The 19533-nt window shown below is 44.3% G+C and overlaps 1 long non-coding RNA gene across 1 annotated transcript in view; it reads left to right on the top strand.

The window, feature by feature from the left end:
• Positions 1-14187, top strand: part of LOC107053888 — a 56696-nt gene extending 42509 nt beyond the window's left edge. Inside the window, exons 8-12 of the long non-coding RNA XR_006939921.1 lie at positions 1872-2382; positions 4742-4887; positions 7278-7704; positions 11737-11799; positions 13912-14187. This is a non-coding gene — a long non-coding RNA (uncharacterized LOC107053888). The remainder of the gene's footprint in view (positions 1-1871; positions 2383-4741; positions 4888-7277; positions 7705-11736; positions 11800-13911) is intronic.
• The last annotated feature ends 5346 nt before the right edge of the window (positions 14188-19533 follow it).

Genomic DNA, 19533 nt, shown 5'->3' with positions numbered 1-19533 from the left:
CATGGGGTTCATGTCTGAGACATCTCAACCTAATGACAGAATTGTTGCTGTAAGGGATGGTCTCATCTGTGCACTGCAGATCATTTACACGGTTTCTGGAATAACAACCTTCTAAGTGAAGAAAGTTGGGATCAAAGGGAAGTTGTTCTGAGAGCAAATATGCCACTGAGAGATGAGGGGGAGTAAAGAATAGATGTTGACTGACCTCTCCCAGATAGCATGAGATCAAGTCTTAAGAATCCTCACTGAATACAGAGGAAGTAGCTGATTTTGCATAGAGAAAAGATTTGGCCATCTCCTTGATTCATTTAGACACAAGAAAGAACTTACCCAGCTTTATTTTAGCTGTCTGTGACATGGAGGATGCCCTCTAAACTAGTCCCTCCAGCTCCCATAATCTGTATGAATGTAGGCAGTTACTTTCAGATGTGGTGATCCATGCCCATGTCTCCACTGACTCCACTGATTACAACCCAGTAGGCTGTAGAGAACACTTAATGTGCTTAATTGAGATGGGTCTGTCAGCACCCCATCAGATGAGTCTCATCCAAAGTCTGTCAGTCCCTGGGCAGTGAGCCAGTGCCATCCTACCACCAGCTGGGATTGCAGCTTAGGCCAGGACTGTGATGTAGCTTCAGGATGCCCTGGACTGCGGGCAGGGCAGAGCTGCAGCAAGGATGGAGAGAGAGGGGTATGCCCCCAAAAGGAGGCACTTCTGAGCCAGGAGGTATTTCTGGAAGCTGGATGTAGCTTGGGGTAGGGCAGTGCTCTAGGGAGAGCTGTGAATGGAAGGGGAACCATCTGCTTACGCCTTAGGGATTAGGTATCTTGCAAATGAGCTGGTTAAGATAATTTTTCCTTCTGAACTTACCTGACATCAGCCACTCTCAAGATACTTACAAGGTACTTGGCTAGAAAAAACACAGGTGCATTCTAGTGCAGCTGTGCCCATCCTGCTCATTTTGGGGCTCAGAAGGGTTATTACCTCTTCCAAGAAAGCTGTTTACTCTGGGACAGGAGAGATTGATGAAAGTGGGGAGGGGGTTGACACTGAGGGCTTGTATGGTCCAAGCTGAGCTGGGAGTCAGCAGGATTGTGGGGTTTCCAAGCTCCTGACTCAGCTTTTGACCTTTGGCAAGTCACTGACCTGAGTCAGAGCAGCTGGAAAGTTGAATAAAAACTTGGTCTGGCAGGAAAAGAAGAGATACTGCACTGAGCTGATCCCCTGTCTCTCTGTACTGGGGCAAAATTTGGTTTAAAGGTACACATGCCCTGAACTGACATGCCTTCCTCAGGAAATAACGCGACTTAAGATCAGCCTCCAGTTGCTGCTCTAAAGTAATAAGGAATGAGAGGATAAATGAACTCCCATTAGTTCTGTGATCAAGACATATGCAATTTAATGAAGTGGAAATCTTGATGGATTTGTTTTTAACTCTCCAGTTAGGATTTCTCATGGGGAGATAGAAGAAACACTAAGGAGAGGTTAAATTAGTTTTTGCAGCCTTTCTTTTAATTAGGTTTTAGAAAGGAATGGTCTGTTAAGAAGGGATGGGGATGGAAGTGCAGTAGAGGGAATAAACCAAGGTCAGAGATTTCATCTGTTATTGCTTTTTCTTACTTAGAGTGGGGCAGGATGCCATTCCCATACTCTAACTGTAAAACAAGGCAACCATATTTGCTTGGAAAAGTTTCGATACTGTCTACTCACATCCATATTGTAATATAATCCAGATAATTGTAATATAATCCAGATAATCCATGAAGTCCAGTCATGTGGATGCTGAGGCCACTGCAAGGGAAATCAAAATCTCTAGAGACCTCTGGATAGAAGATAAGAATTTCTTCTCTCCTAATTTTTCTTCTGTCAGGCTCTGTACAAAATGGAATGGAAAGCTGGCCTTCCTACAGACATATTTTCCCCGCTATTTTCCAGCTCTAAGTGAAGGTTTGGGTCAGATGTTACCTTGGATTGCATGGGAATGTCACTAAGCAACGTGGTCTTGAATACTGCTGAACTCTCCTTTTTGCTGCTCCTCACGTCAAGTCTAGTTGTGTTGAAGATGAGAAGTTACATCTCTCTGCAAACTAAAATAATCCCCCATTAGTATTTGTCACCTGCAAGGCTTGGAATGGGAGGCATGGTGATTCAGTGAAACTTATTGTTCAGTACAGCTCATATATAGTGTACTGCATAGGTATAGTGTTTCCAATTAGAGGTCCAATAGTAAAAGAAGATTCATGGACAATCTCAGCTATTAGCAGAAAAATGCTGGCCCCAAAATGTTGAGGGCACTGGCCCAGAGAGAGACAGACATCTCCAGGCTGCCTCTGTTCCACCAAGTTCTTTAACCACATGTCTTTCATTAAGAAGCCCTTAAGGTAAGTGTTCGGCCTTCCCTTCTCCACTGACCCTTTAAACAGTTAACAGCACTCTATATCTTCCCTGCAGCAGAGGCAATTCCCAGACATTGAAGCATTTTCATTGCAAAACACAGCTTGGGATTCTGGACTCGGTTATTTGTTTGGAAGATGTAGACAAAATGAAAGTGTAGCAAACTCATACCAGATTGGATCCACTTCAGAAGCTGCCAAACAGCTGCCAGTGCTGTTGGGTCAGAAGAGCTTGCCAGGCTGTTCCCTGGGGCAGGGGGTAGGTTTTAATGGAGGAACCTGGGATCTGGAGATGAACTGTACAGCCAGCCGGGAACAGAATATGCTGTCTCTTGCATTTTCCCCACCTGCAAGAATAAAAACATGCCCCCTGTCCCCCTTTCCAGGCTGAGTTGCAGCTGATCTAGAGCACATCCACAGCAAAAATGCCACTGGGCATTTTGCAGTTACTGCAGCATCACTTCAGATGAAAGAACATGCACAAATCCCTAACTTGAAGAAAAATAAGAGAACAGAAGAAAAAGTTCACAGGCTGCTGTGTAGCTCAGCGCTCAGGTGAAGGACAGGGCTATGGGTCACCCCTTTCCTTCCCACCCTGAACATCAACGTTGGATAGCGAGTGGAAGCTCCTGGTATGAAGGAAGGTCTTGCAGGCCTGGGTGAGCAGATTTCCTACCTTACTAAGTGATGTTGATGTCAGCTTTCGCAGTGCAGGCTGTAAAAGTAAACTGTTGGACAGCATCTGAGATGTCCAGTCAGCAGGTGGTCTGTGGCTACAGCACAGGGCTCTTGTATTGCTCCTGGAGAGAGCGATGGAAAGGCAGAGAAAGGAAAGGGAGGGAGATCGATCCAGCTCAGACACTTTGGCATATTTCACTACCATGAAATGAGTTAAAAAGAGAGGGGAAAAAAAGCTGAGAGCAATATACGGAGGTTCAAAACCCTCTGCAAAGAAATGTAAAGAAAGAGGAGATCTTTATTTGCTGGATTTAGATCTGAAAGGATTTTTATTTCATTGCTAAAACATACAAAAGACAGGGAAGCATCTTCCTCTCTTTAGGGGATTACGAGAGCTCACCTTGTAAATCTGCCTGCTCAGAAAGGTACGAACTTTTCCATATGTTGTTAGTAATGTATGTCAGCTTCTCCTGGTCTCGTGTTTGTTCGGAAGGGAGCTCTCCCTCTGTTATCAGAGATTAAGCAGAGACAACAGAGAAGTCCAACAGAAGCAAGATTAAATTGGGAAGCTACAATGCAAAGGGGGTTGGAAAGAACTTCCTCAGGGACTGCTTGAAATTTTCCATTAGAATCTTTTTCAGTGGAAAATTTGCCTTTCAATAAAAGCAGAATTGCTTTGTGTCAAGTTATGACCAGTCTGGGGATTCAACTGGGAAGTCTTCGGACAGTGTCTCCTAGAGGCTGTCACTGAAGATCATTGTGATCCCATCCAGTTCTTAGGGTGGACTTGCCACGTGAACTGTGTTTCTCACAAAACACCATGGTGATACGATTTCCATGGCACATGGCATTGTCTCAGCAAGAGGGGGGACGATGCTGCATCATGAGAGATGTGGGCAAGGCAGGAATGTCAGCTCACAGGGAAGGACGGGGACACAAAGCATACCAGCTACAACTCCCACGAGGGAGCATTTCTGAACTGAAATGGAGGGCTCTTGGCCAAACATTTTCATTGTTTGGTAAAATCTCAACATTTTCCACAGGAAAAGAAAACAAAAATACAATGCAAAAAAAAAAAAAAGGAAAATAAAGCATTTTTCAGCCCAGATTTATCCAGTCAAGATTTGAGAAACTACCCTCCACTCCCCAGCAAGGACTGGGTTGTTATTAAGACCCACAAAAAATTGAGGGTGGGAGCCAGATATTGCCTGGGACTAATCAGACCATTGGATTAGGAGCGTAGGGGAAGCCCATCCACGTGTGGTTCTGGCTTGGACTAATAACTTCCAAGCAATGCCAGACCACATAAGGCAGGGGCAGGCAAAATCTTACCTATTTAAAGCAAGTATTGAGCGTAAACAGTTAATACTACAAATTCTCAGCAACCAAAGAGTAACCAAGAGAAAGAGGAAGGGAGGGGGTTTTGTGTCTGTGAGCAGCAAGGAGATAAAATACCCACTTTACACTTAGGCTCAGTTTCAAGTTTCTGTTGAACAGCATCTGATACCTCCTTTTCCATAGGTGAATTACCAGACAGACAATAGAGACAAGTTGGCTAAGTCTGTGAACATGTTCAATGGGAACGTGCTGGCTATGGGAGGGAAGGGAGAGGTGGAGGAAGGCTTTACTAGTAAGTGATCTTTTCATGGTTTACTTATCTGCATTGCAGGTAAGTTTGGCAACTGACAAATGGAGGCCATGGAGTTCTTCACAAAAGATTATACTTTCTACAGCCATTTGCAATGACACCTGCACTGTGCCATTTCACTGTCCTTGGGCTTGGCATATATTGCAGTGTAGTCTCCTTCAGCACAGGTAAGTAATGACTTCTCTTTCCCTCTTTTTTCCTCTCCTCCCTTTTTATTCTAAGAGGAAAAAAAAAAAAAATCAAGGACTGTAGCAGATCATTTTTTGAGTGTCAATGTCAAGTTGCATCCCCACCAAAAACCACCACCTGAAGCAAAGCTTTGCCAAGAGTTACGTAATGTTCAGGCCTGATTCTAAGAATTAGGACTTAGGCCAAGAATGATATAAAGTTCCCTTTAACTCTCCCCCCCCCCCCAGACAAATATGTTAAGTGTCTCCTGGAAGACTACTCTCAAGAGACAGCCTCTATACTGACAAAACAGAAGGTGGAGAGGTAGTGTTATGTATGACTGAAGGCTTTCCACCTGCACTGCCAGAAAGCAGAAGAGTGCCCCCTTCAAAGCATAAGCAAGGGAAAAAAGGTAGAAATGGAGCCAAAACATAGGGAAGAGTAAGTAAATGTTTATGCCACCAGTGTCCTGTGGGTTTTTTGGTGTACTGTTATTTTCTGGTTGGTGATGAGGAAATTCGTTAGAGATGGACATACTAGATATCTGAAAAGGAGGGATTCATGTAGGCAACATACAGATAAGTTTATTCCATGAGAGATATCATCAGAAATCTTGTGGGTATTTTTTCTTTCCCCAGCAGTACTCATAGGTCAGTTAATCTCTGTGGAGGTCCCTGGCTGCACTGAGTGAGGACCTAAAAAATAAAGGGCAGCCAGAAAAAAAAAGCACTGACAGCTGTTTAAGCAGAAAGCCCTCATCTCCAGCTCTGGAAGTCCGGAAGCTGCAGCCTGCTCACAGAATGAAACACTCCCTATTCACTCTGTTCATCATCTTTCCCCTCCACATCTGCCACTAGTTGCTGTCAGCAATGGTGTTATGGAATAGAGGAACCCAGTTTGACATGGGTTGTCTGTTCAGATCTCCCTGCAATTCACTAAAAACACTGTGCAGTTTGCAACAGCTAGCAATGTATGACAACCACAGGTGCTTTAGAAACAAATAGACTATCCATGAGACCAACCAGAAGTACCTCTCCAGTCTGCTCCAGAAAACAATATTATGCCAGATAGTCTGCACTCCAGGTCTCATCTCTATCATGCAATTAAGACATTAAAAAAAACAACAGTGTTTTGTGTTGTTTCTTTGGAGAGACTCCTCAGCAGAACACTTGTCACCATAAGGCATATTTCCTTGATCTTTGACTTCCTCACTATGCCTAATAGCTCTATAACCTCAGAGGAGAGGAGCATTGAACTGCTCTTTCAACCATCAAACTGACAGGTGGCACCTTATGCAGCACAGTTGTCGCTGAATGACTCTGAAATCCTCCCTCTCCAAGGATACAACTGCCCTGCAGCTCAAGACAGGATTGCAATGCCAGCTGAACAGACCTGAGAGAGAATCAAGCTCCTTGGGGTCCTACTTTGCTGGTCTCCCAGCTGAATCTCCTTACACTGCACTGGTATTCTTAGGAATAAAGCTAGTTGAAGCGTGACTTCCGCAACCACCACCAGATTGCAGCAGGGATGCCCTCTCCAAAATGCAACTCAATATAGGGAAACTGAACTGCGGCACCCATCCAGCAGTGAAATGTCCTCTCTGTTCCAGTTCATGCCTGAACAAGCTGACCTAAAACTGTTTGACCCTAGCAGAGATGCGGGGTAGATGCCTTCCAAGCTGGCATGCAGTGTAGCCATTGGAGAAAAAGCAGTTCAGTTGCCTGTTGGCATTGCTTGAGCTGACTAAGCTTGATACTGCCTGATTGTTGAACTGAGCTCCCCTGCCAGTCCATCTGCATCAACTCGTTTCTTAGCTCAGACCACAAGAGACCCAAAATCTTGCAGCATTTCTGACTGCAAGGTAATAACATTTCTTTGGTAGGACTCATCCTTAACTCTTGGGAAGGATCTTTTCACCCGACTTCCTAAGGAAACTAGGCTTGAGCAATAGTATTGTCTGTATTTCTATGTGCCAATCCGTTCCCCTCCAAGTAACTGTCGAACCTGCTGGCCAAATGATAGAGATCTCAGAGATTTTCTGAGATATAAGCAAAAATAAGCACCAAGAGAGATGGAGAGATAAGTGGTAGCCTAAGTTCATGTGTTTAATTTAGAGTCCTGAGAACAGGAAAAGTTTCAAACAGAGGTCTTCATTAATCACCAGACACAAATCAGTGGGAACCCAGGCATCAGTAGTACTACACAAACAAACAGTTTGTTTGTCCAGTGTTTCTTCCTTTTTTCTTTGAGCCTCTACACCACTGTGCTAGGTGCTGTAAAGATTCAGAAATACACTTGTAATAACACAGCGGGAGAGTTGGCATGCAGAAGAGTGGAGAAACCACCCTAGCAGGCAGCTTCTTCATTTCACATCACTTTCTAATGTCAGGCCAATTCATGGTGGAGAGGTGAAGGAGCAGAAAGGGAACAACAGCAACAACAAAATCTTACAACCTCAACAACAGAAGCCTCAAACCAACCAAGAAAACAGCTGTATGTCCAGAGACTGCTGGTCCTTCCTCAGATGAAGGACCTGTTTTCATACCTGGCTCTGTCTCGTGTCCCAGACTCAAACTCACATCACCTCCGAGGCTGAAAGACTGGTTCCTTATTCTGAAGCTTGAGTCTCCTGGTCTTTGGTAATATTTTCATGCCTTTCTAAGGTGTCTGCTTTAATGAATAAGGAAATAAGATGACAGACTGACTCCACAGGCTAGGAGATTGGTTACCACTTACCTCATAGCAACTGTCCAGACAGAATGAGAAGAAATGAAGAGACCCAGATTGCCTTCCTAAACAAATGTGGGAGGGATCAGGTAATGATTTCCCAAGCATTGTCCAAGGAGGTAGCATAATCAGGTAGGCAACGTGAACAGCTTACACCAGGGCTTAAACCCTTCTTCAAAACCCTTTTGCTCACCTGCATTTCCTCTGCTGTCTCCCAGCAGCTCCATCCTCCCTGTTGCCACCTTCCCTGAGAGTGGCTCAGTTTTAGTTTTGTGCACTGCTGAAGGACACTGGGGACTTTCTTCCTGGTATGCACAAACTCTAGGCTCCAAAATGTTTCCACAGACCTTGCCTTACACAGATTCGTCCAGTTCTATTACTTCCTACTTCTATTTTCTTTTTGATCCAGTCTCTCCCTTCTAGCCCTTAACACCCTCACCCCCCTCCCCCCCCACATTTATCCCTTAATCAAATTGCTATATGCTCTTCTCAACAATTCTTCTCTAAATCCCCCAGGCGGGTTAGAAGGCCCCTGAGGGAAGATCTTTTTTGGCAACAGAGTTGAGATAGGAAAGAGGTCCTTGACAGAAGCATATTCTATCCCAGAAAGGTTTTAATCCTTCCAGATGCTTTGTCACAAACTGTGCTTTTATGCTGGTGCACTTTTAAAGGCAGCCAGAATACGTGCAGAGGTCAGATCTCAGAGCCAGCCTGGAAAACTCTAAATTGCTCTTGCCTTTGATTCTCATGCTTTAAAACCACTCTGAAGTTTAAATAAATGGATTAGAAATGAGTTAAAGAGCAGGGTGCTTTATGCTGCTGCTTAAATCTATAGCCTCAAGCCACAACACTTTGGGTGGTGAGATCCCGTCAAATCTCACCAGCTCAGCAGGCTCCAAACAAGTTGAGGCTTGGATGCAGATTTCTGGCAAGAAGCAAGGTGGCAGTGGTCCTACTTCATCATCACAGAAACAATCCCCACTGTGGTGGGGTGGGCAGCTGGGTGTACACAGGACCATCTTTTGGGGAAAAAGCATCAGCACCAAAGCTATTTGCCATCAATACTAAAGCTCTGACACCACATATTTAATTTTATTTTGCTTTAGGACTCATGATTTCCAGACTTCTATCCAGCTGGGGAGAAGGGGGAGCAAAGATAATGTGGTAGGCTAGATCCTCTCAGGAGACCCGGCTGCCTTGAAAGCCCATTCTGCTTCCCGTTGTTTATTATTGTTGGATGGCGATAGCACAGCTGCTCTGTTACATCCTAGAGGTGAATGCAATTCCAGAGCTGGATGAAACAATTGTTGTGAATGCCAGCTTGGCAGCAGTTTTGGCCCTTCTTGGGGCAGACCTTTACCTCCCGCCTCTCCTACAGCTTTGTTCTGAGGAAGAAAAGCATTTTGTAGTTGCTATTGAAAGAAATTTCTGAACCTTTCAGAATAATCCCTGTTTTAAAGAGAAGTTAAGTCAATGAAAGAGTAAATCACTTGTATAGAGCCACAAGCGAAGGCTGCTTGTGAACTGTGGGCTTTCTGACTGCCTGTACACACCATCCTACCTGCATTCAGCATCCCCACTCACGAGTCCATTTTTCACAGTGAAGCCAATAGTGATTGTTTCCAATTCATAGAAGGAGAACTGCGACTCCAGGAGATGAAATGGACCCAGCCACAGTGACCCAAATAAGCCTGTGGAAGGAAGTACTGTTGGCTAAAATCCCAAATTTTGAATGCCAGCATACACCTCACCACATACATATGAGCAGCCCAAACATGGAGGGAGCACAGAATGGGTTCGTTCTGCTTCCAGAGCTCACGCGCTCTTCTCTTTGCAGCAGGCTATAAATTATGCAGCATTTAAAGATGGCTTTCTAAAACCCTGGCTTTAAAGCTTTTATTTATATCTCCCACACTGATATTTTTCAGACTTGTGACAGCTCCCACCTTCACAAGCTGGGGACATGCCAAGCACCTGGCCTTTTCTATAATGGCCCATTCCCCCCTCAGCATGCTCCCATCACCTCTTTTTTAAGCAACACTTTGTATATCTCAGGCAGCTCTTTATTTATAGGAGAGGCATAAAAAACAAGTGGAAGAGAGTGAGGATCGTCAAAGGGAGAAGCAACAAGTGTCTTAAATGGTTGACAAACTTCCTATGACTATATCACACTGGAGAGAAAAAAAACATAAGGCCCTGGGAGCAGCTAAGGTCTCATAGTGACAATTAGTGTAAGAACAGTTTAACCCATGTAAATGGCATTAAAATCAACATGGCCAAGATTGAAACAGATGAATAAAGGAAAACACCTCAGTTGTGCTCAGTTCTCACTTTGTGAACAAGCTTACATAGCCATATTTATGTACATCCTCTGGGATCCCCTGAATGCAACAGAAGCTTGGGTACTGAGTTTTAAATAGGACAGCCAAAACCCAGCATACAGCAAAAAGCCTCATGTCAGCCTCATTTTTGGTAGGGAACCTTGCTCTAGATCCCAGGCTGTTGTTTCCCAGTTGCTGTGGTTTAACCTGACAGGCAGCTAATCACCACACAGCCCCCCTTCAAGTAGCGTAAAGGAGAGAACTGGAAACAAAATAGAACGTGCAAGTTGAATAAAAACTATTTACTAAGACAGAAAAGGAAAATAGAAACAAATGCGATTATAACAATATGTATTCGTATACATGTATATCTGCAATGCAATTGCTCACCATCTGCCAACTGACATCCAGCTTACAACTGCCTACCAATTGATGACAATGCAACATCTCACCACCCACCAACCAACGCCCATCAACCCCAAGCAGTTGCTGCCAACTCCCCCTCCCCCCAATGTTTAATGGCCTTCAGCATGATGTCACACTGTATGGAATAACCCCTTGCCTGTTTCAGTCCAGCTACCCTGGTCTCCTGCTGCTGTGCCATGAAGGCAGTGGCTCTTCCCTGCCATGACCCAGCCTAGCCCTGGGCTCACTCCCATCACTCAGCAACTACCAAAACATCAGTGCGCTATTAACGCTGTCTCCACTGAAACCAGGACACAGATTCAAAAGTATACCTTGGTATCACAGTGGAGTGGGATGTCTGTCCAGGCCACCCCAGCAACCTGCAGGGATTTGATGACTCCTGGCAAGTCAATATATCAAGGAATCACAGAATCATTAAGATTGAAAAAAGACCTCCAAGATCATCTACTCCAACTGTTCACGTACCACCCACTAAACCACATCCCTCAGTACCCCAGCTCCATGTTTCTTAACTCCTTCAGGGATGGTAATTCCACCACTTCCCTGGGCAGCCTGTTCTAATTCCTCACCACTCTTTTAGAGGAGATGATTTTCCTAATATGCAGCCTGAGAGGAAGGAACAGCTTGTCATGACAACTGAGTTCTTCAGAATTTGCTTGTATAGGAGAACAAGTTTTCCCCTGCTGAGTGCCATGGCTTCAAAGCCTCACAGTGTCCTTGGTGCGGTAGTGAGAGGCAGAGCCCTACAATCTTGGTGGTGCTCACTTCTCCAGGGCCCGAGGAGCATTTCTATGCCCCAGGCAGGCATGCTTGCATTGCTAGGGGAATACAATTTATCTTTGCAAAATCTCTCAAGGTTTTGAAATTTGGTGGGTTTTTTTTTTTGGTCCTCCTTGGAACAGGGCAAACATTAAAAATAATAAAATAAAAAACACGCATGTGAGAGGCATAGTTGTGTCAAAACATCTGTTTTTGGCTCTATGCTTTTATTCAGATGCCTGCTTCTCCCTCGTCTGAAGTGAACAGCAGGTCTCAGAGCTCAGGAATCTGGCCAGAGAAAAACTTGCTTGAAATCACTTTGTCCTCTCCACAAAAATGCCCCAGGCTTTGTGTGAATGGTACATTTCAGCAGAAGTAACTTTAGCAGAAATGCTCTGACCACCTCCAGACTGTTCTCAGTGGCACCAGGCACTGCAGGCAAAACGGAGACATCTTGGCAAAATTACACCATTGAAATTGCCGGCAGAAGAGCTCAATTTAACACCCACTAATTGTTGCACAATAGTTACAGGAATAAACTGAATTTGTTAATTAGATGCACGCCAATGAGTAATTCAAGACTGGTTTAAATAATTATTCCTATCTTCCCAATAGGCTGCGGTGGTGATTAGCTCGCTGGCTGTTTCTCTTGACTGTTCTGCTTCAAATAGAAGAGAGGTGAGACACCCATGCACTGAGCCATGGCGCTCCTTAATGAAATCCCACTCCCTGGATGCTGAGACCCGCTCGCCTGCGGCTGTTGTTGGTTGCTGCTTCTGACCACAGAAACGTCAGAGGCAGCGAGGTGGGCTGCCAGCAGCTTCTTGGATCAAAAGTGTGCCAGTGAAATTAAATTAATACTTTTTAATGTGTTTAATTCCTGATGGAAGACTTAAGAGCAACGGTGCCATAGATGCAAATCTTCCATTATAACCGCAGGAAAAAAATTGGGCTGGAGAACAAAGCTCTCCTCCCTGGGACATAGCAAAGCTACTTGTCCCCAAGCCTAGAGAAATGCCCTCTGCTGGCTCAGGAAGACATTCCCCCTCCCTCCCTTCCCCCCCCCCCTTCCTGGTTTCCCTGCAAGTTTGCCACCCTGGTGTCCCAGAAGTGACATAAAACTAAGCTTTAGCTAGATGGGGGCAGGTCCTTCTCCCCATCCTGTTCCTTACTCAGCAGTTTCTCACCCTCCTTCAGTTAGCTGGCTACATCTACACTGCTTGGCTCATGTCATGCCTTTTTTTGTTGGACCACTGGGAAGAGATACCTCAGGAAAGCACGCGGAGAGAGTAGTGGAAGAGGATCAGTTTTACTGGCCTTCTGAAAGCTACGCAGAAAAAAAATTCACAGCCCAAATACAACAATAGGGAAAAAAAATGAAAGTAAACTAAGCCAAATTCCATTCCACTGCGTGAGCTGCTAGTCTAAAAGGACTATCCTTTTTGAAGGAAGCAAGAGAAGTGCCCAGACATTAGAGAGTGTGGTTATACCACAAACAGCGTTCATTATCAAGTCACTCAAAGTCCCAACTGCTTAATATTTCTGACAATCAATCTCTTCACAGACCCAAGGAAACTATTTCTACTGAAACAGCCACCTGATGGCTGCCTAATGGAAAACAGCAGTGGTACAAACTGGCTCTGGGTGGGAAATACTGTAATCTAGGATTTGTGGAGGGAATTAAGGCAGGCAGCACACAAGCAGGAGCCAGGAAACACAAAGACTAATCTCAACAAAAATGCAGGTGAATGGCTGTAAGTTCCAAGATGTTAACTTTGCATTTTCCTTCATAGAATAATGCCTCTAAGCACCCCAGAGATCCCTTGTCCACCTTGCACTAAAGCACTTGTTTATTTGGTGGGATGTCAGAGACTGGAAAGAGAAAAACAAAAGTGTCAGAAAGCAACATTATCCCTGGACACACTAATTGCAGAGGCAGCCTGGCTTCCTGATATACATCTCTGGAAGGGGCACTGTCAAGTTTGTGAAAGCAGTTGTAGCAGTTTGTGAAAAACATGAACCAGAATCATAGAATGGTTTGGGTTGGAAGGGACCCTTAAGATCACCTAGTTCCAATGCCTCTGCTACAGGCAGGGACACATTGTTGGCCCTTCATCTTCCCATTGCTGGGTTAAGTTAGAACCCCAAAGATTACTTCATGATGAGAACCATCCTCTGCTAAGTTTTCCTCATTACCTGTTCCTCCTTCCTCACATTCTCAGGTGATTCTGCCTTCTTTCTTACAGCAAAGAGAACCAATGCATTTGACAACCATTCTCCTTCTTGAACCCTAAGCAGTGACTCTTCTCTGGTCATCTCAGTATTTCACTGTTTTGGCAGAACTTCCTCTCTCATCTGCTCTTTGATTATTTACACTATTTACATCACCATTTCCAGTGAATTTCAGCCAGTAATGAGCTGCCTCTATTAGGAACATAAACAAGATAAGCTCACTGTTCAGTCAATAGAAAGAGACCAGAGTCTTCCAGTTGTGATTCAGGTCTTAGGTCACCTGTGCAACCTTCAGACAGTTCTTAACTGTAGAGGGAGCTGAAAGCTAGCAGGATCCTTATTTATTTGCTTGAGGTGAGGCAGAGCTAGACAATTGCATGGACAGTACTAGAGGCTACAGGTCAAGCTGTTCAACATAGCAACATTTGAACAGCTTACAAGAATCCAGCTTCAAGCAAGCAGCTTAGGACATAACATGTGAAACAGTCTCAGACAAAGGGGAGGAAAAAAAAACAAACAGAAATAATTCCTCTGTTAAAATGTATGCTTTTCCCTTAGAGTTGCATGAGGAATCTGAAGACAGACGAGCCATGGAAGATAGAGGTTCCCAAAGGACACGTGAACTGAGACTGCGTTGATTCATAAATCTTCAGGAGATTTGCCACCCCTGAACTCAAACCTCTACTATTCTGTTGATCCATACTACAGTATGGAAGTCCAACTGGCTAGTTGTCTTATGGGTCTTTGTACTTCCATCTATTGCTCCCTCACCATCACCACTGAAACACACTTCACGGCAACTACCAAATGAAGATGACAAATGTTACCACATGACACCACATATTCAAAAAGTTTTTTCCAGTTTGCTTTTGATAACAATACAAAGATGGTTTTGCAGAGCTCAAAGACTTTTCCCCCAGCCAATCAAATAAGAAAGCGTATCAACAATCTAGCCCACTTCTTCAATGGAATGCTGAGGAAATTACCTATTAGCTTCAGCTGCTCCAGCCCTGCCTCTGGAGAGTCCAGCCATTCCTTGATACAGCTGTGGCTTCAGTGCTGCTCAGCATTAACTCCTTGCCTCCCACCTTCAAGTACAGACCTGCTCATCCCAAAAGTTTGGGTTGTTCTCAGTTTGTACATAAGGCAGGCCATAAGGCAGAAACTAAGAACAGTGAGGACTGTTCTCAAGAACTGTTCTTTATTGGAAGAGAGAATATGCATACAACCCCAATGGGGAGGAACTCAAGGAGTTTCTAGCCTTCTCTTTTTTAATGGCCCTAGAGGTGTTCTGTGGTATGCCAATAAAGTCTTCCTTAAACATCCTGCTTCTTCCACCTTTGCTCAGAATTGAAGCTAGCTGGAACAAAATTCAAAATAAACTTCTCACTGACCAAATAATGGACAAATGTCTCAGGCATCCTGAGAAGAGAGAGACAATATGGATGGAATGGAAAAGTGATTTACAGGAACTGGCTAACACCGAACAGATGAAGCTGTTTCATAGACCAAGTGGGGGCAGGAGATTTTCCTGCCATGAAACAGCATGGGAACTTTTCCAGGGGCTTTAACACAATAGAAACTTCATCTAACTACTACACAGACTTCTTTTTAAATTTTTTTTCTTCCAAATTCCCATGATCTAGATGCATAAATTGGCTTCTCCTCTGTTTGATCTGAGATAGTCAGCTCTTTCCTGCAGTACGATTGTCTTGACTTACTGTCTCCAGTTTGAGAGGCTACAGTAGTGCTGAACACAGCTCTCTGCATTTTAGTGGATACCAATCATGTGGTTGTGACATTTTTGGTAATTTTTTTTTTTTACTCTAGGGTTCAGAGGATCTCAAGGGATTTACCACCTGAGATTCCCCCCCCCCCCCCTTACCCCTGATTATTTTGGATCAAAAGGCGCAACAAAATGCAGCATAAATATAAAGCACATTTTTGGCTAACGTCTGAAATGCCTTCAGATATCATCTAAAGTTACACACACATGTCCCCAGTGAAGCCTGAAACAAAGCTCTCGGAGAAGACAGGATTAATTTGAGGTCAGAAGGGCTTTGCTTTCTGTCATAACATTGCCATGATGTAGTACCAAACTCATTACTTACCGTGACATGAAGCTAAGAGGCTAAGGAATGGTTTAGTATATGTTAGTTCATTTTCCCCTTCCACTACAATATCTTCTCTTGAGGATGGCAGCAAACAATCTAAACAAGGACTTGTGTGTATGGAACAACTTAGTCCCCATGCAAACAATATGGGGACAACAGGGATTTCTGTGAGATGTTATTTTTTTTGTTGTAACCAAATTGCCCACAGATTTTGCTACTCTGCAGCCTGCTCAGAGGGGACTGGGTTCTCTAATAAAGCCATGTTGATTAGACAGTTTCACAGAAGGGAAATTAGTTCACAATATGTCATCTGACCTTTTCTGTCTTTTTCCTCTACTCTGATCAGTTGTGAAATAATCCCTTTTTTTTAAAAACAATTTGTTCTTCAGTTTGGAATAGTGACAGTAAATAGTTCTTTAAATAGCTTCATTTGTCAGCTGTATGCTGGGATTAGTTAACATTAAAAAGCAGACCTCCTTTAAATGGATACCTTAAGCTGTCCACTGCTGACCTTTGATATGATCCCAGGTAGATGTTCTTAAGAGTGCCTCAGATTCACTGATTACAAAGTTGGAAGTGATGTCTCTAATTGTTCAAATCCACAACACAGACTTGAGGATTTCCATGAATTCAACCCTGTTTCAATCAGTATACCAGTGAGGAAAAAAAACACACCACCAAAACTATATCATCCTCATTGAAATATTTCTAGGGCCAGAATTTGTACCATAAGCTAGACACTACTTGCTTCAGGGATAAGGCGTACTTTTCACCTTGTTTCTGACCTGGCTGTGTCCAACTTCTACATATGAGCTGCTGTCATCCATGAATTCTCTGCCTACTTTCTCCTATCTATCTAAATAAAGCTTAGGAATCAAAGTTAAACTCGTGAGCCATGCGTGAATGAGCATACCTTGCTGACAGTGGGAGATTAAAAATAGCTACCAAAGTTAAGTAGTTTTGAGTATAATACTCAAGCTCCCCAGAAGTTTCAGGACTTCTGTAGGTACCTCTGTGACTGTATTACACTCACATAATCTATGGAGAGCTCTTCATACCTTGTCTGAAGAATCTGAGCATACACTGCAGGTGCTTCTGACACTTCTGGAGATACAGCAGCCTTTCTCAAAGAACAGAGATCCAACCAAAGACCTGCAACTCACCTCGTGTAGAAATCCAGATGAGAAGAGGGCACATAGCCAGGAAAAACCTACTATTTAGGTATCTCTCCATAGAGCAACTATCTTCTATCAGTGTCACCAGCCCTCAGCAAAGCTGGATGTCTTGAACAATGCCTTAGTATGTTGGATACAAGCTCTGCTCTCCCCCCTCTTCAGCAGTCCTTGATTGCACACTTCCAGGTGCTGATTTCCAGATTAAAGCAGTCTTTATTGTAGACTTTTCACACATTATCAACACGGTGTTCAATTACATCAGTAGTGGCAAAATATCAGTGCTTAGCAAATAAAGAGACTTTTTTTTCAGCAGGGAGATCTATTTTTGTCACTTCCTCCTGTGGGGCAGGTTATCAAGATGACCTGCATTGCAGCAGAGAACAGCTAACTGTTTGGGGAACTGGAGGGGGGAGACAGATGGTATTTATGGCGTGTCATAAACAGTGAAGGACTCCTTGGACAACAGCCTAATAAATACTCTAAAAAGAAACCGCTGAACTCTCATAACTCAATATACAGACTGTCATCCTTTCCCTCCTGCTTTATGATCTGGTTACAATTTGCTTTTTAGTATTGCCACAGTGAACTCAGCTCCTGAGGACAAACTTTGAAGGCAGAGACAAAAGATGCTGCAGGACCCTTTATGGGCAGAACCCATGCAGAATTCCAAGGAATGCATATACTTGACTCCTTCCTTCTGGTCTGCCCTTTCAGGCCTGCAGCTGCCTCTCAGGGACCACTTTACAAACTGTGGTCTCAGTTTTGGACTCGGGAGGTCCCACGTGCCCTGCCTTAGCACAGTGCTCTCTCTATAAACAGAATTTGAACATAACTCCAGGTTTGATGGCCTCTTGGAGATAGAGTTGGACTCTAACAGTGGAGTGTTTGGCTATAGGTCTAGACTTCCTGACTGACAAGAGGCCTTCATTCAGCTCTGCATGTTGGAACTGAGAGTAAGAGCACTCAGACAACCACATCCATGGGGGAAACCCATGGTAATCTGGAGTCCTGTGCCCCAGGGTGCCAGCACCTCTCTGCAGACTAGCACAGTCTCCTTCATAGAAGAGGTGCTCTAGCCCTCTGATCATCTTTATGGCCCTCCTCTGGACCCCACTCCAACAGCTCCACAGCTTCCCATACTGAAGGCCCCAGGCTCAAACACAGTACCCCAGACAGAGCCTCACAAGGGCAGAGTAGAAGGGAACCATCATCACCTCCCTTTCCCTACCAGCCACCTCTCTTGTGATGCAGCTCAAGATAGCCTTGTGGTCTTCCAGTGCAAACTGATAGCTCACACCAGGCTTTTCAACCACAAGAACCCCTAAGTCCTTCTCCCTAGGGCTGCTCTCTGAGAAATGAGTTCTTCTCCCAGTCTGTACACATGTTCGGGATTACCCCAGCCTAAAGGCAATACCTTGTACTTGGCCTTGTTGAACCTTGTTAGGTTGACATAGGCCCACTGTTCAAGCCTGTCCAGGTTCCACTGGATAGCATTCTTTCTTTCTATTGTGTTAACTGCATTACTCACCTTGGTGCCATCTGTAAGTTTGCAGAGGATACACACAATCTCACTGACTTTGCCACTGGTAAAAATGTGGAAAATATTGAAGAGTGCTAATGTCTAGATTGAGCCCTGGGGGACCCTACTCATGACCAGCCTCCACCGGGACATAAACCTATTGAACACAACTCCCTGGCTATGACCAATCATAATGCTATGATGCAACAGAAAACACAAGAATAATAGCAGAACAGCAAAGTCTCAGACTGCAGTAAACATAAGCCCAAATGCAGCAGTCACAGGTACAAAAATAGAGAAAGAAAAAGCCCTCCACTTACCTTCAGAAGACCACAGCTACACAGAGAACTCCAACCACACACACTCTCACTTCCACTGCCAGCCTTTTAATGAGGTCTGGGAAAGGGTGGAGCCAGGATCCACCCCTTCCGGTCACTCAATGCATTGCATGCACCTGAGCTCCCCTGAGTTGGCCCTGCCTTCCCACCAGGTGCTCAATCACTGGTTCTAACTGTGACTTAGCATTTCCACTACACCACCTGACCAATTCTTTATCCACCAAATAGTCCACCTTTAAAATTCATATTTCTCCAAAATGGTATTTTTCAAAAACGGTATTTCAGAGGTAAATCCCTTAGAGGGAATAAACATCATCATCTTGAAACAGTGGTCACCTTCCTCCACCCCCTATCAGCACTGGGAATTGAGCCTCCAGACTGCCTTCCCACTTGGACTTTCTCCAGGAAGACCACTGGGCCAGACAGCGACTGTTGCCATGAGAAGGGTGTTTCTACCAGGAGTGCTGACAGCCTGTTTTCATCAGCTCCGAATGGAAAAATTGTTTGGAAAAAGGCCTGACATGTTTATCAAAGAACCATGGCATTTAGTGTAAATGATGAAATGACGGCAAATTAATCTAAACCCTGCCATCACTGCTATCAGGAATCATGGACTGTAATAGCTGTGTGATGGTCAGTGGGAGTTTCACTCCTGAGGACTGTGTGTACTGCTTTCATACGTAACTTTTGTCTGTCAACTGAAACACAGCTGCTTCTGATGTGGATCACAGGCCGTGCAGTGCACCAGCTGCCCTGTAGAGTGGGGAGTTAAGAGGTGATCTCTGCATTCTATTTTCCATAGCTACTTTGTGCTGCAGCATCTGTCCATGGTCTTCAGGACCCTGGTGTATTACAGCGTGAAGTTTTTCAGTACAGGGGCCAGCCTGTTGTTCTGTGCTGTGAAGAGGATTAATAAGCCTCCTCATGGTTGATCATGTAAACATAAGCCTGTCCAGGATGGAAGGATTAGAGACCACAGGGAAAATGGTTGCTAGAATGTCTTGTGGTAACACCAAGGAGGTCTTTCCTTCAGC

The sequence above is a fragment of the Gallus gallus genome, chromosome 7 (assembly GCF_016699485.2).
Source record: "Gallus gallus isolate bGalGal1 chromosome 7, bGalGal1.mat.broiler.GRCg7b, whole genome shotgun sequence".
NCBI classification, from domain to species: domain Eukaryota; kingdom Metazoa; phylum Chordata; class Aves; order Galliformes; family Phasianidae; genus Gallus; species Gallus gallus.
The sequence above is the reverse complement of the archived record's forward strand: the minus strand, read 5'-3'. Positions and strand labels throughout refer to the sequence as shown.